Here is a 12025-nt window from a genome sequence, read left to right on the forward strand (position 1 = left end):
TCAGCGTCTACCTCTTTTTCCAAACATACGGCTGTCCATTCGAGATATCGCCTTAAGCGCGATCCAAACCAACGCTTCTTTTTGCGCCTGTAGGTCGTGCGGCTGCGGATGTGACGCATTTCGTGGCGTTTTTGCTGTTTCCGGGCGCGCTTTCTGAGTCAGAACCGTGCGCTTTGGTTTGGACGGGCAAAACTTCGGGCGAGCGCGCACGCGCGCACGAGCGCACAAGCAAAGTGCAACTGCGACAGACTGGCCGGCCAGACGGCGAGAGAAAGAGAGAGAGAGAGAGATCGCGTTGTCATGTTTGAAGAGAATAAAAGGGGGGGGGGGGGGGGGGGAGGAGAGGGCAGCCAGACGGCGAGAAACGCGGAGCCGGAACTAGCTTGCCCTCCACCGATTGGCCGGGACTCAGCGTTTTTGTGCGTGTTGAGAAAGAAGTTGAAATCAACCAACTTTTTTATGCGCGCCCGGAAGGAGCGAAGAAGCGGCGCGACGTCACGAAAATACGTCACATCCGCAGCCGCACGACCTACAGGCGCAAAAAGAAGCGTTGGTTTGGATCGCGCTTTACGAGCAGTGTTGTAGAGATTGTAGCATCTTGCCTACATCTCCCGCATTGTTCTTTTGAAATCCAAATTTCGGTTCGCCGTTTCTTTATACTATAGTCTACCAAAAAAAGAAACATTTTTTCGCTTGTGATAATTTGTTCTTAGTATGATGATTGTACTGTGACCAACGTTGATCGAAAGGGACTGAGAAGTTAAGAACAACATAGATGAAGGAAAGGTACAGACAACATTATTGGCACTAGCTTTTCTATGGCACAGTCTGGAACATGCCCACCTATCGTGCTGCCGTCCAAGACTGGAGGGTGACCTCATTAAGTTTCTTCTGCGACTGGTATGGGGGCAGAATAGGTAGGCACATGCATTTTGCTTCATGGCTGTGCAAAGCGAGACCGGTGAGTGGGACGTGCTTGGAGTGCGGGACGTGCTCGGGGTGCGGGCAGTGCTCGGCGAGTGTTGACAGCCACCTCTCTCACTTTTCGCTGCCGCATTGCCAGCCCCCTGTCTCTCAGGCTCCTGGTGTTGGTGTCGCTGTCGCTGCTGTCTTAGTCCGAGTCTTCCGAGTCGGACTCCTCGGACACGAGGGGCTCGGGGGAAGGCTCTGGAATTGTGCTATACAAGCACACATTGCGCAGAATGGAACATGCCGTGGCGATGCTGCGTGCCCTGTCCGGATCGTAATGCAGTGCGCGGTACCTCTGCAGACACCTGAATCTGTTCTTCAACATGCCTATGCAGCGCTCCATAATGGAGCGTGTGGAACGATGCCTCTTGTTGAATTCAGCTGCAGGTGTCTGCACAGCAGGGCAAACAGGGATCGGAGTAAGAAGCCACGGTTCCAGATGATAACCGCTGTCACCTGTGCAGAAAAATGTGACGGAGTTTGACATGAATGCTTGGGCATAACTTCGAGATTACACTTCTGTTAGAGGCTTTTAAGGCTGATGCAGCCTCTATTTCTAGGGTGTCATAACATTTCCCAAGAACCTGCAGTGCGAAAACTGACTCTAGAAGAAAATAAATATTCAATGTTACTTGCCTTGCCAAAACCATGTCTGATCATAGTGATAAACAATGAGAGTACAATGTGCTGGTGCGCATATTATGTCTCATAACAAAACAATGTATAAATAATGCATGCACAACATATTCTGTGCTCTCTAGGTTTATCGGAGTGATTAAGGCAAGTCTTAAATTTTCACGGCCATGATTTGTCTTAATAGATGTACTACGGAATTGAACGTGACGATTCAAGCTACACAAGACCGAGTCATCGTGCAATGAAAGAATCTGGCGAAGTAATGTGGTCATGGCCCACACTGTATCGGCATATTGGTCTAGCAACCTCATCGTCTTTCTGGGCTGGGGATGCTTCTTTTTGAGGTGAAGCCTTTTTGTCAGTCAGTTTTCCCTGTGAAGTTGGTTTCTGCACGTTGGGTGATTTCTTAAAAGCCATAAAGATAGAGAGAGGGGGATATATCTGCAATAGGCCTAGCAACATCGTCTGCAGGTGCACATTCACCACGCAGCACGTGACCAATAAATGGAACATTGGCCGGCACAGCCAGCCCGAGCCTTGTCCGAGCCTTTCCTTGGTGCTGAGCACCAACCGATACACACACCATGCAAAATAATTTTCTGTGTCTTCTCAGGCAAACCAGTCTATAAACACATTCTGTGTTAAGGGCCAACACTGCTTCTAGAGCTTTTTTTATGTAACTTGTGATTCAATTCGAATGAAATTTACATAGCTTATTTCCCATTACAAAATGACTACAAATATGTACTTGGTTTTCATTTAACCTAATTAGTTTTGTTAATATTGAGAATCTCATTTGCAAAGATTATGGGAAGGATTAAGACAAATTGAAATACTGAGATAAAAAATAAGCATGTATAAGTGAACTAAAAGGTATGTGGAATCCAATAAGGCATAAACGAAAGCTCTAGGATGCTTTATAAACTTTTTAGGACACTCTTGAACTTTCCAGTTTCAAAATGATTAATTGCAAGATGCCTAAAAGGCACCTAAAAAGTCTGATACCCTATTTAATATATTTGTACCCCTTATTGCACATGTCACACATACACCTACCAGAGAAAGAAAAAAAATGAATATTAAACATTGAAAAGTGGAGATATGGCTTCCATAAAATAGTAAAGGGTGTAAATAGTTCACTCTGAAATAATATAAAAAAACACCCACAGAATCATTTTACTTTGTCTCCAAGACAATATTTCAAGATGAGAGATATTTATTTAAAGAAAATCCTTCAAGACAAGATGATAAGTGCCTGCCAATCTTAGAAACAAAACACAATTTCAAAAATGTGTTTCCTTGGCATATTTTTGCCTCAAAGAGCAGTGTCTTTCCTTAAGTAGACTCAATGTCTTGCGAGGCTCAGAAATCACTGAGATTCTGTAGCTAAAGTCAGTAAAAAGTATGTTGTACCTATGCGTTTTACTCACGGAAGTGGACATGGGCTATATGGAACTTCACCATTACCTAGCAAAAGACAAGGGCTGCATTTCCTATGAGCCAATCAGAGCTGCATAGCAAAGCTTGCGACAATTCCCCACTGGACAAGGGCACTCTGATAGTATGCGGTCACATGCCACACTCAGACACTGAATGGCTCACTAGAACCGTAGTATTTGCCGTTTACCAAGTTATGGTGGAACAAAGTATATCAACTATCGCCAGCTTTTCCTTCCTCTTGTCGACTTTTGCCGGTTATTTGGTAGCTTGTAGCTAAAGATGTTTAGATGGCCAAACCACACTGCCAAAAGGACACCTGTCAAGCTATGATGGCAGCTAGTAACCAAAAACAAACAGAAATTTGGGGAACTTCTATTTTCATTTAGCATTAAATATGTTTGTGGATTAGTTCTGACACCTATGAAACAGAACTTACTAAAAAATCAAGGCATGTAAAAAGAAGAAAACTACTTACCAAGCAAGCACTCGTTTCCGTTTACCAGGTTTTCTTTTCCAAACTCTTCCTTAAGCAAAGACGCTCGCCGCACAAAAGAATCGTGAACAGATCCAGGAAAGGTGGCGTCAAAGTTGAGGATCTTCAGATCGGCATCGCAAACCTGGAAAAATGAATATATGGTATTTGGTTTATGCGGTATTTGTCGGCTATCGAGCTACAACTATGGATCCGACATACACGGTATGATTAAATGACACCCGTCTGTGCTGCATCGTAGAGATAGGTGCATCAGAAGCCCGATCGATTATGTTGCAATTATCATAATAAGTGTAGACCAAAGTACAAGTGAAGAAACTTTCATTCTTCTCACATGTCTAGTATGCATTAGACACCGACAACTTGGCTGGTGTGATTGGGAATCTGTCAAAGGTGGGTCAATGAACGGTGATCCGGTGCCTAACGGCGGAAGCGTGTCGACATTCATCGTACAGTGCAGGTGATGTATGGTGGCAAATGGGAGTCAAGTGACTGATAGCATGAATGTTTCGTGAAGAATGTGAGGAAACAAAATATTCCGCGACAGGTCAGGCACATCTTGCTGCAACAAACGAAGCTGTCACTAAAACTGGTGCAGCAATACAAAAGGTCCCTTGTCGGAGCTTATGTTTACTAGCGGAGAAATTTGCTGTCGTTTAGAGCTGTTCGTACAGTGGTTTAGAAGAGGCGCACTAACCCAAATGCTTACTGACCACCTTAAGGAAGAACAGATAGGCTTGAGTTTAAACCACTTGCTGCGGTATGAAACAGGGCGAAGCATTTCTGTTACGCATGGTGGCCAGCAACAAAACAGCCAGCATGCAATAGAAACATCCCCCAAAACAATAACAAATGCAAGTCACAGGCTTTTGATGGTGATTGGTTGTACTCCCCAATTTTACCACAAAGAGCATTTGTTGGCTGAGTTTACAGGGGCCGACGTGAACATCAGTTTAAACTGCTACAAGGACACATTCATAAAGCTGCACAGAGCCTTTAGGAATCAGCGACTCGGAATGCTTTTATCTGGTGTGATTCTGTTGCATGACAATGCTCTTTCGCATGTTGTGACCATTGTAAAAGATGCATTAGTAAATTGAGCTTGAGTGCGTCATCTGCAACTAACATGTGAATACTCACCACCATAGCGTTTAGCGCATAATAGTGTTTTCGGCACCAGTAAGCGTCTTTCGCAAACCTCTGGTCGTTCTCAGATGGAGCCCGGATGGCGATTTGGGTTCCATCGATGCATCCTGTAACACAATATGGTTTCAGCACCTTCGTAGCCAAATTATGCATCAATTTATCACAATTTCAGACAGGAGGGCTGGAATTATGCGTTACGCCAAGTGCAATTGAGAAAATGGAGGCTGTCTGCTGGAACTGGCTTTACGAGGGGTGGTCGTGAAGTCTGTGTAACTTAAAGGCCGGTCCGCAAGCAGAGAGAAGGAACCCAACCCTCATTTTCCTTCTCGCCACTGTGAAAGGAGGAAATTGCCTCTCGTTTCCTCCTCGCCATTTTCCGATTGTTTTCTTTTTTTGCCAGCTTCCTCTTTTTTTTCTTTTTTTATACAAGTTTGGGGTGGAGGAAATGAAAGCTTCAAGGATTTGAAAAGATTATCCAGAAGCCAGCCGGCACACCTGCGACAAGGAGCTGAACCAGACTTATACACGTTACTGAAAAATAGTAAGGAATTACAGTTACAATTACTCAAGGCTGAATTGTAATTTATTACAATTAGAATTACCCTTTCATAAAAGTAAGTGACCCTTACTCCAAAAAGTAATCTGTTACTTTTGTGGCGTTACTTTCAACAATATTGTCTTCAGTTAAGAAACAAAGGGGAGCCGGTTATTTAAGTGCTTATTGTCGCCACCTGTTTCATTTAATGACCTTGATCATGTTGAGCAACAGCTGACTCTCGAAAGTCTCGTCAGATATTTTGCGTTATTTCTTACTCAATATGTCGACTGCACGCTGAACACCATTTAAACTAAGGCATTGGATGGGAGTGGCGTATTGTGCCTCACGAATGTTTTACGCTCTGCATTGAGCTTTTTCAGCGAAGTAATGGAAGCACTATTTACCTCGAAGATAGAGCAAAGCTTCCTCGTTGCAGCCTTTGCCTGATATTTGAGAGATTTAGTAGATCGTTCCGGTACCTCCGCTGCTTTCGATAACAATATGATAAATGCGCAAAGACGGCGGCGCAGTCATCGGACCGACCTACTGAAATTCTCCATTGTCGAAATCACGAAGCTGTAGAAATCATCATAAATCTAGTCAGACAATAGCAAAACATAGTTGTAACAGTAAGGTGATAATTAAATAATAAATAAGGTTTGGCTCGATATTCTTCCTCCTTTTGTTCTGAACAGATCGAGCCTCGGTTGAGACGTTGGTGAATAAAAAAAAAAGTTTCCAGTATATAAATATAAGTAATAAAAAAAAAGGACACTCATAACAACAATTAATTAGAACGTTGGTTAAAACAAGGAAATGTAAACGCACGTTTGCCGTGTGTAGCTTCCTTGGTGCCGTTGAAAAACGCACGGAGCACGAACCGACTGCAGTTTACTCCGGTGTTCTCCAGATAGACGTCCGCTGATGCCATGCACAGGCAGCGACCCCACTCATGAGTTTCACTCTGTCATCGAGTCCAGAATATTAAGTCTAACCACCATTATGTTTTATTTGTAAAAATATCTGCTTGAGATAAGATGCGTCCTGCTGGGGTAAAAACAGGAAGAAGAAGACAGGAAGACTATTACCATTTTTGAAGTGCTCGCAACAAGCTGACTCACAAAAAGTGTGGCTGAGAGGCAGATAACCTGGCTGGAATTCACTAATAAAGTGGGCCAACCTTAGAAGTTGGACTACAAAAGAGTAACTTTTAAAACAGGGTCATTCCGGTGAAAGAAACAGAAAAAAAATACATCCTGTTCTCTAAGGGAAAATGAGAAGTGTGCAGTAACGAATGAGGATGCTTGTATCAATAACACCTTCACATATTATCGGGTGTAGGACCGTTCGTCGAATGGCAATTCGTCGCACGACAGCTGGTAGCAGGGCTATTCGTCACATAGGGCAGTTCGTCATAGGGCGGTTCGTCACTATGACTATTCGTGAAACATTTCTTTTTGGTAATTTTGTTATGGGTTTTGTTGCTTATTGAGCATTTTTAGGTGAGTGCAATTACTAGTGACCCTTTTCCTTCATTTACTTATTTTTTTCCGCACCCATGAAATTAGTTTTTGCGCTTCCAAGGTTAACTAAGATGTTTATCAACTTAGAACCAAACAGGAGACTAATTTTTTTAAACAGGATACTCCACACAAGCTGAAAAACAAAGCTACCGAACACTTAAAAATACGGCAATGCTAAGAATAGCGTCGGGTTATAACACCTTCCGCGACGCTTTTCGTTCGACAAAGCACTATTTCAAAACTCGCGTTTTCCGACAAGTTGTCCTAGTGACGAATTGCCCTGTGCGACGAACGGCCCTGCTACGAGTTGTCCTATTACGAATTGTCTTTCGACGAACGGCCCGTACCCCCATATTATCACATCTCTTTGAGTGGATTTAGAGTAGACGGAGCGTTGTCTCGTGTTGTGACATTATGAAAATGGTCCTAGTCACCATAACCGAAAAGGACATTGTTAATTCTTGTCGGTGCACTCACCGCCTCGATCTTCTCGAAGAGGCACACAATCACTTGGTGTCCTCTCCCCGTCTTCGATCGCAAAGAAAAAAACAAAGGGACCAAAAAAAAGCGGATATAACTTGCCCCCCCCCCCCCTTTTTTTTCTTCTGGAAGTGCTTATTTGATTTTTTGACATTGTTGTTAGGGTCTAAAAAAAGAGATTCAGGAGCTTGGTGTCGCAAAATAAGCTTTGCGGAACTGAAGAGCGCTCATTCACATTGGAAGCGAATCCGCGTTCGCAAAGCGGTTGCGAACGCGGTTGTATAAAGATCCGGTACAATTGCACGCGCATTTGATGACATTAAATGCACGTGCAGTTCTACTGGATCTTTACACAACCGCGTTCGCAACCACTTTGCGAACGCAGATTCGCTTCCAGTGTGAATGAGCGGTTTGTGCTGGTCAATTCGCGTGGCAGTGTCACTGCGCTCGACTTTACCAAAATAAAAAAAAACCTTTCTTTAAAAGGGGGGGGGGGGGGGGGGGTTGTCCGAAAGAAAAGTGTAACGGATTACAAGGAATCCGTTACGTAAAAAATGTAAGGGAATTACTTTAAAATTACTCTTGATAATATGTAATTATTTCGTTACTAAATTACTGATAAATGTAAGGGATTACAAGTAATTGCGTTACCTGTAACGGATTACTTACAAATCGGAGCTGAACCAACCGAGTAGCTGTTTTGAGCGAGCTTGGCACTTGCTCTTCCCAACGAGTTGCATTGGCTCTTTTTTAGCATTGGTTTGGAAGACGATTCTTTGCTGTTGTGAGAGCACAAATGCCTTGTTCTGCTCAAAGAAGTTGTCATTGAAGTATCAATTTTAATATAAATATCTGATTTGGCACCTTTCGTTGTTTAGGCGGATCCATGGCGACAACGGGAGGTACGAGCGGCGTTTTCTGTATATCAGGGATGGCGCTCCATAGACCAGTGGTTCTGAATCATCATGGTTCATAAACCGGCAGAGGTGACGGAGGATAAAGATGAAAGAGCGTGTTGGTGAAAATACAGGAGTCAAAGAAAGAATAAAAACACTTAGGGACAAGGGCAGACAGCACAGTTCTTTCAACTAGCAACACACATTTACTGGTGTCTCCTTCAATAGTGCTATCTCCTTCCTAACGTTTGAGACTAAAGAGGAAGATGCGGAAATTAATATATATACACCCGGAAAAAAAAAAAATTCACACCCAATACACTAGAAGATAAAGAAATCAGAAAGAAAGAAAAAGAAAAAGAAAAAACACTACTGACAAATTGAGATAGAGCGCCCTTTGGCTAATCCAACTCTGGTTTCAGGTAGTTGATCTCACTTCTGGACAAGGCGAGAGAAGCGGCAGCGATGTTGCGATCGTCATGGGCTATCTTGTATGCCTCAATGATCTCTCGGCCGAGCTTGTTCTTATGTCTGCCAATCGTGCAAGTGTCCTGGAACCGGGCTTCACAGTTCGTACAGAGGCGTTGATGAACCGCTATTGGGTGAAACGTGTCGTCCGAAGCACGAGAGACCTCGAGGACGTGCTCTCGTAGGCGGGTGTTAAGGCAACGACCTGTCTGTCCAATGTGTCGGTCGCCACATGAGAGTGGGATGGAGTATACCACCCCTTCTTCACAGGGAACGGTCTGATTAGCGTGTTTGATGGAACATCTTTTGAAGGATTCGTTATTGTTCACGCGCCTGCACAGTTGTTTCAGGCGCAACTTGCACGAGAAGACAACTGAAACGTTGAAGCGCGCTGCAATTGCCTTCAGTCTGTGCGCCGAGTTGTGTACATAGGGAATGCAGATAACACGTGAAGGCTTACTACGTGGAGCACGGGGCCTTTGGGTGGCTAGAATTAGGGAGTTTTAGAATAGCGCACGCTAAAGCTTTGCGTACGCAAAGAATAGCGTCGTCGCCACTGCGCATGCTCCGAACGCAAACCAGGTTTTGCGCTTTGCGTGCGCAATTTTAGCGTGCGCTATTTCTCGGAAATAGCGTGCGTACGCAAAGAGTCTTTGCGCTTCTCGTAGGAGGATTCTTGATGAGAAGTTGGCTAAATCCAAGACGAGCACAGTTAAAAAAACATGGCGGCTTCCAGGATTATGTCGGCGGCTGCTTTGGCGGCGTCGTGAGTGCGACGTCGGCGGTATCCTCGCGACTGCAATTTTCAATACGGGACGACATTGTACTCGGTTTGGCAGCGATTACCGACAACTTGATGCTTGCGACGCGCGAACATTTCACGGCGAAGGTATGATGTGCGAAGGTCAGTACACGAGACCTCTCTTGCCGAGGCGACGCAAGCGGACACGACCGCTCAACCGCTCACGTCGCGTTCTCATGTTTAAACAAATTAAAATGCTACTCTGGACCAAAAAAACTCGTTTTTTTTTCTAAAGTTACAGCATTTCGTGTGTAAAACAAAAATGTTTACTGTATCTTGGTGGCGTCGGAAGCGCGAGATGCTTGGGCTTTTGCGTCGCGGCGGAGAAACGCTATTCTAAAACTCTCTTGCGCCGCGTGCGCTCATACAAGTGCTAAATTTAGCGCTAGCGTGCGCTAAAATTGTGTACGTTATTCTAAAACTCCCTATTAACTGAACAAGAATGGTGCTCAGTAGACCTTGCGGATAACCAGCTCTGAGGAGACGTTCTTGTTGTTTTGCAATGCTGAAACTTGCAAAGTGAGAACAGGACATGGTGCGAGAAGATGAGAGAAGAGACCGGATGATTCCATGTTTTACCAGTTTAGAATGGGAACTGCAGAATGGAAGAATAGGTTTCCGAGATCGTTGTTGGAAGGCCCAACAAATGCCGGTCGGAAGAAGATGCAGACGAAGATCGAGATACTGGAGACCATCGCCTGAGCTGTCTTCCCTTGTGAAATTCAGGCCTGAGGACGAAGAAGTAAAGGCTTGAACTACAGAATCAGAAGAAACTGAGATCGGGTGAATGACTAAATAATCATCCACGTAACGAAAAACATGGAAGACGAGTGTCAACTCTTCAAGGCGTGCTTCAATCTCCCTATCCACATACGTTAGAAATATTTCGCTGAGGACTGGGGCAAGGCAGGAGCCTATGCAGACACCTTTCTTTTGCCTGAGAATTTCCTTTCCATGTTCGACGAGTGTTGATTGTAGATATAGGGCCAAAAGGTCTAGGAAACCCCGTTCAGATACCCCAGATGAGTTCTGAAAGTCGCATGGGCCATGTTCGTGGATGGCACTTGATACAGAATCCATAAGAAATGCCGGATCTAATCAGTAATATAATTCCTCAATGTCTAACGAAAACATGGTAAAGGCCCCGGGAGTAGAATGGAGGTCATGAAGTCGAGAAACAAGTTCTGTGGAGTTGGCAACTCTGAAAGGTTGGTTGAGACTGATCGATGACAGATGCTTTTGCAGAAAAAGACCAAGAGGCTTCTGCCAACATCCCTTTTCTGAAATGATGCTTCTTAAGGGAACTCCTTCTTTATGGGTTTTTGCCGTGAAAAACACAGTTAGGTATTGCTTGGAAGGAGCCCCAATGGCAGCTTTAAGAGCCGGGAGATTAAGGGAGCAGCAAAGTTGCTTTGTCTTTGAATGGAGAGACCCTGAAGGCCTAGTCTTCAGAGTATCGAAATTCTTTTTGAATGCCTGGCTCACCTTCTGCCCATAGGAACCTTCATCTAAGATGACAAAAACACCTGTTTTATCTGATTCCAGTAGTTTGAGGTGACTTCTTTGCAATTCTTCAACTGTAGCCCGGATCGGAACTTTGCCCGTAGGTGGAGGAGCATGGGCGCAGCCGGATCGGACTCCAGCATCAAGAAAAGCTTGCCGGTCTTGTTCTGGAATGTGAGTCGCAACAGAATGGACTGAAGTTAGTTGGTCGACCCTTGTAGTCGGAAGGTTCGGGGAAAACTTGGGACCCTTGGAAAGGAGATCCAAGGTGCCAGAACTTAGTTGATGGTCACATAGAACGACCGGAGGCTCCAATTTTGTTTGGAGGGTCTTATGGTGAAAAGTGGTCACACCGGTGACAACCTTCTTCCATGAAGATTCGAGAAGATTAGACGCAGCCTTTTGGAGGAACCGGAAAGATGGGTGGGTTCCATAACCTGGACCAAAGATGATTGTCATCTGTTGTGGGAGGATCGTTTCCATAAGGCGTAACTGTCGTGACACCTCCTTCCTTGAAATTGGCATGAGTCTGTAGTTTGAAGCCCAGTTGTGGCAACAGAAACCCAGCATAGCTTCCACTCCAGGGTGAGGAATGCCTTCGCGGATGTGAAGCCCAAGGGAACGTAGCCTGAGGCGAAGAAGGGCCATGCTTGAGAAGAAGCTTGCTGCTTGAAAAAACCTTACAGGGTCGAAATCAGACGGTTTGAAGGTGGGACATGGACAAGACATACAAAGCTCAAAATATAAGAGACAAAGATGAAAGAGCGTGTTGGTGAAAATACAGGAGTCAAAGAAAGAATAAAAACACTTAGGGACAAGGACAGATAGCACAGTTCTTTCAACTAGCAACACACATTTACTGGTGTCTCCTTCAATAGTGCTATCTCCTTCCTAACGTTTGAGACTAAAGAGGAAGATGCGGAAATTAATATATATACACCCGGAAAAAAAAAACACACAAATTCACACCCAATACACTAGAAGATAAAGAAATCAGAAAGAAAGAAAAAGAAAAACACTACTGACAAATTGAGATAGAGCGCCCTTTGGCGCTCTATCTGTAAGGTTTTTTCGACCCTGTAAGGATTTTTCAAGCAGCAAGCTTCTTCTCAAGCATGGCCCTTCTTCGCC

General features: G+C 44.4%; 1 pseudogene; it reads right to left on the minus strand.

Moving 5' to 3' along the window:
• Nucleotides 1-8522: 8522 nt before the first annotated feature.
• On the minus strand, nt 8523-11464 carry LOC121836642 (annotated as a pseudogene).
• Nucleotides 11465-12025: the final 561 nt, after the last annotated feature.

Source organism: Ixodes scapularis, unplaced genomic scaffold, assembly GCF_016920785.2.
Source record: "Ixodes scapularis isolate PalLabHiFi unplaced genomic scaffold, ASM1692078v2 PGA_scaffold2__306_contigs__length_199485367, whole genome shotgun sequence".
Taxonomy (NCBI): domain Eukaryota; kingdom Metazoa; phylum Arthropoda; class Arachnida; order Ixodida; family Ixodidae; genus Ixodes; species Ixodes scapularis.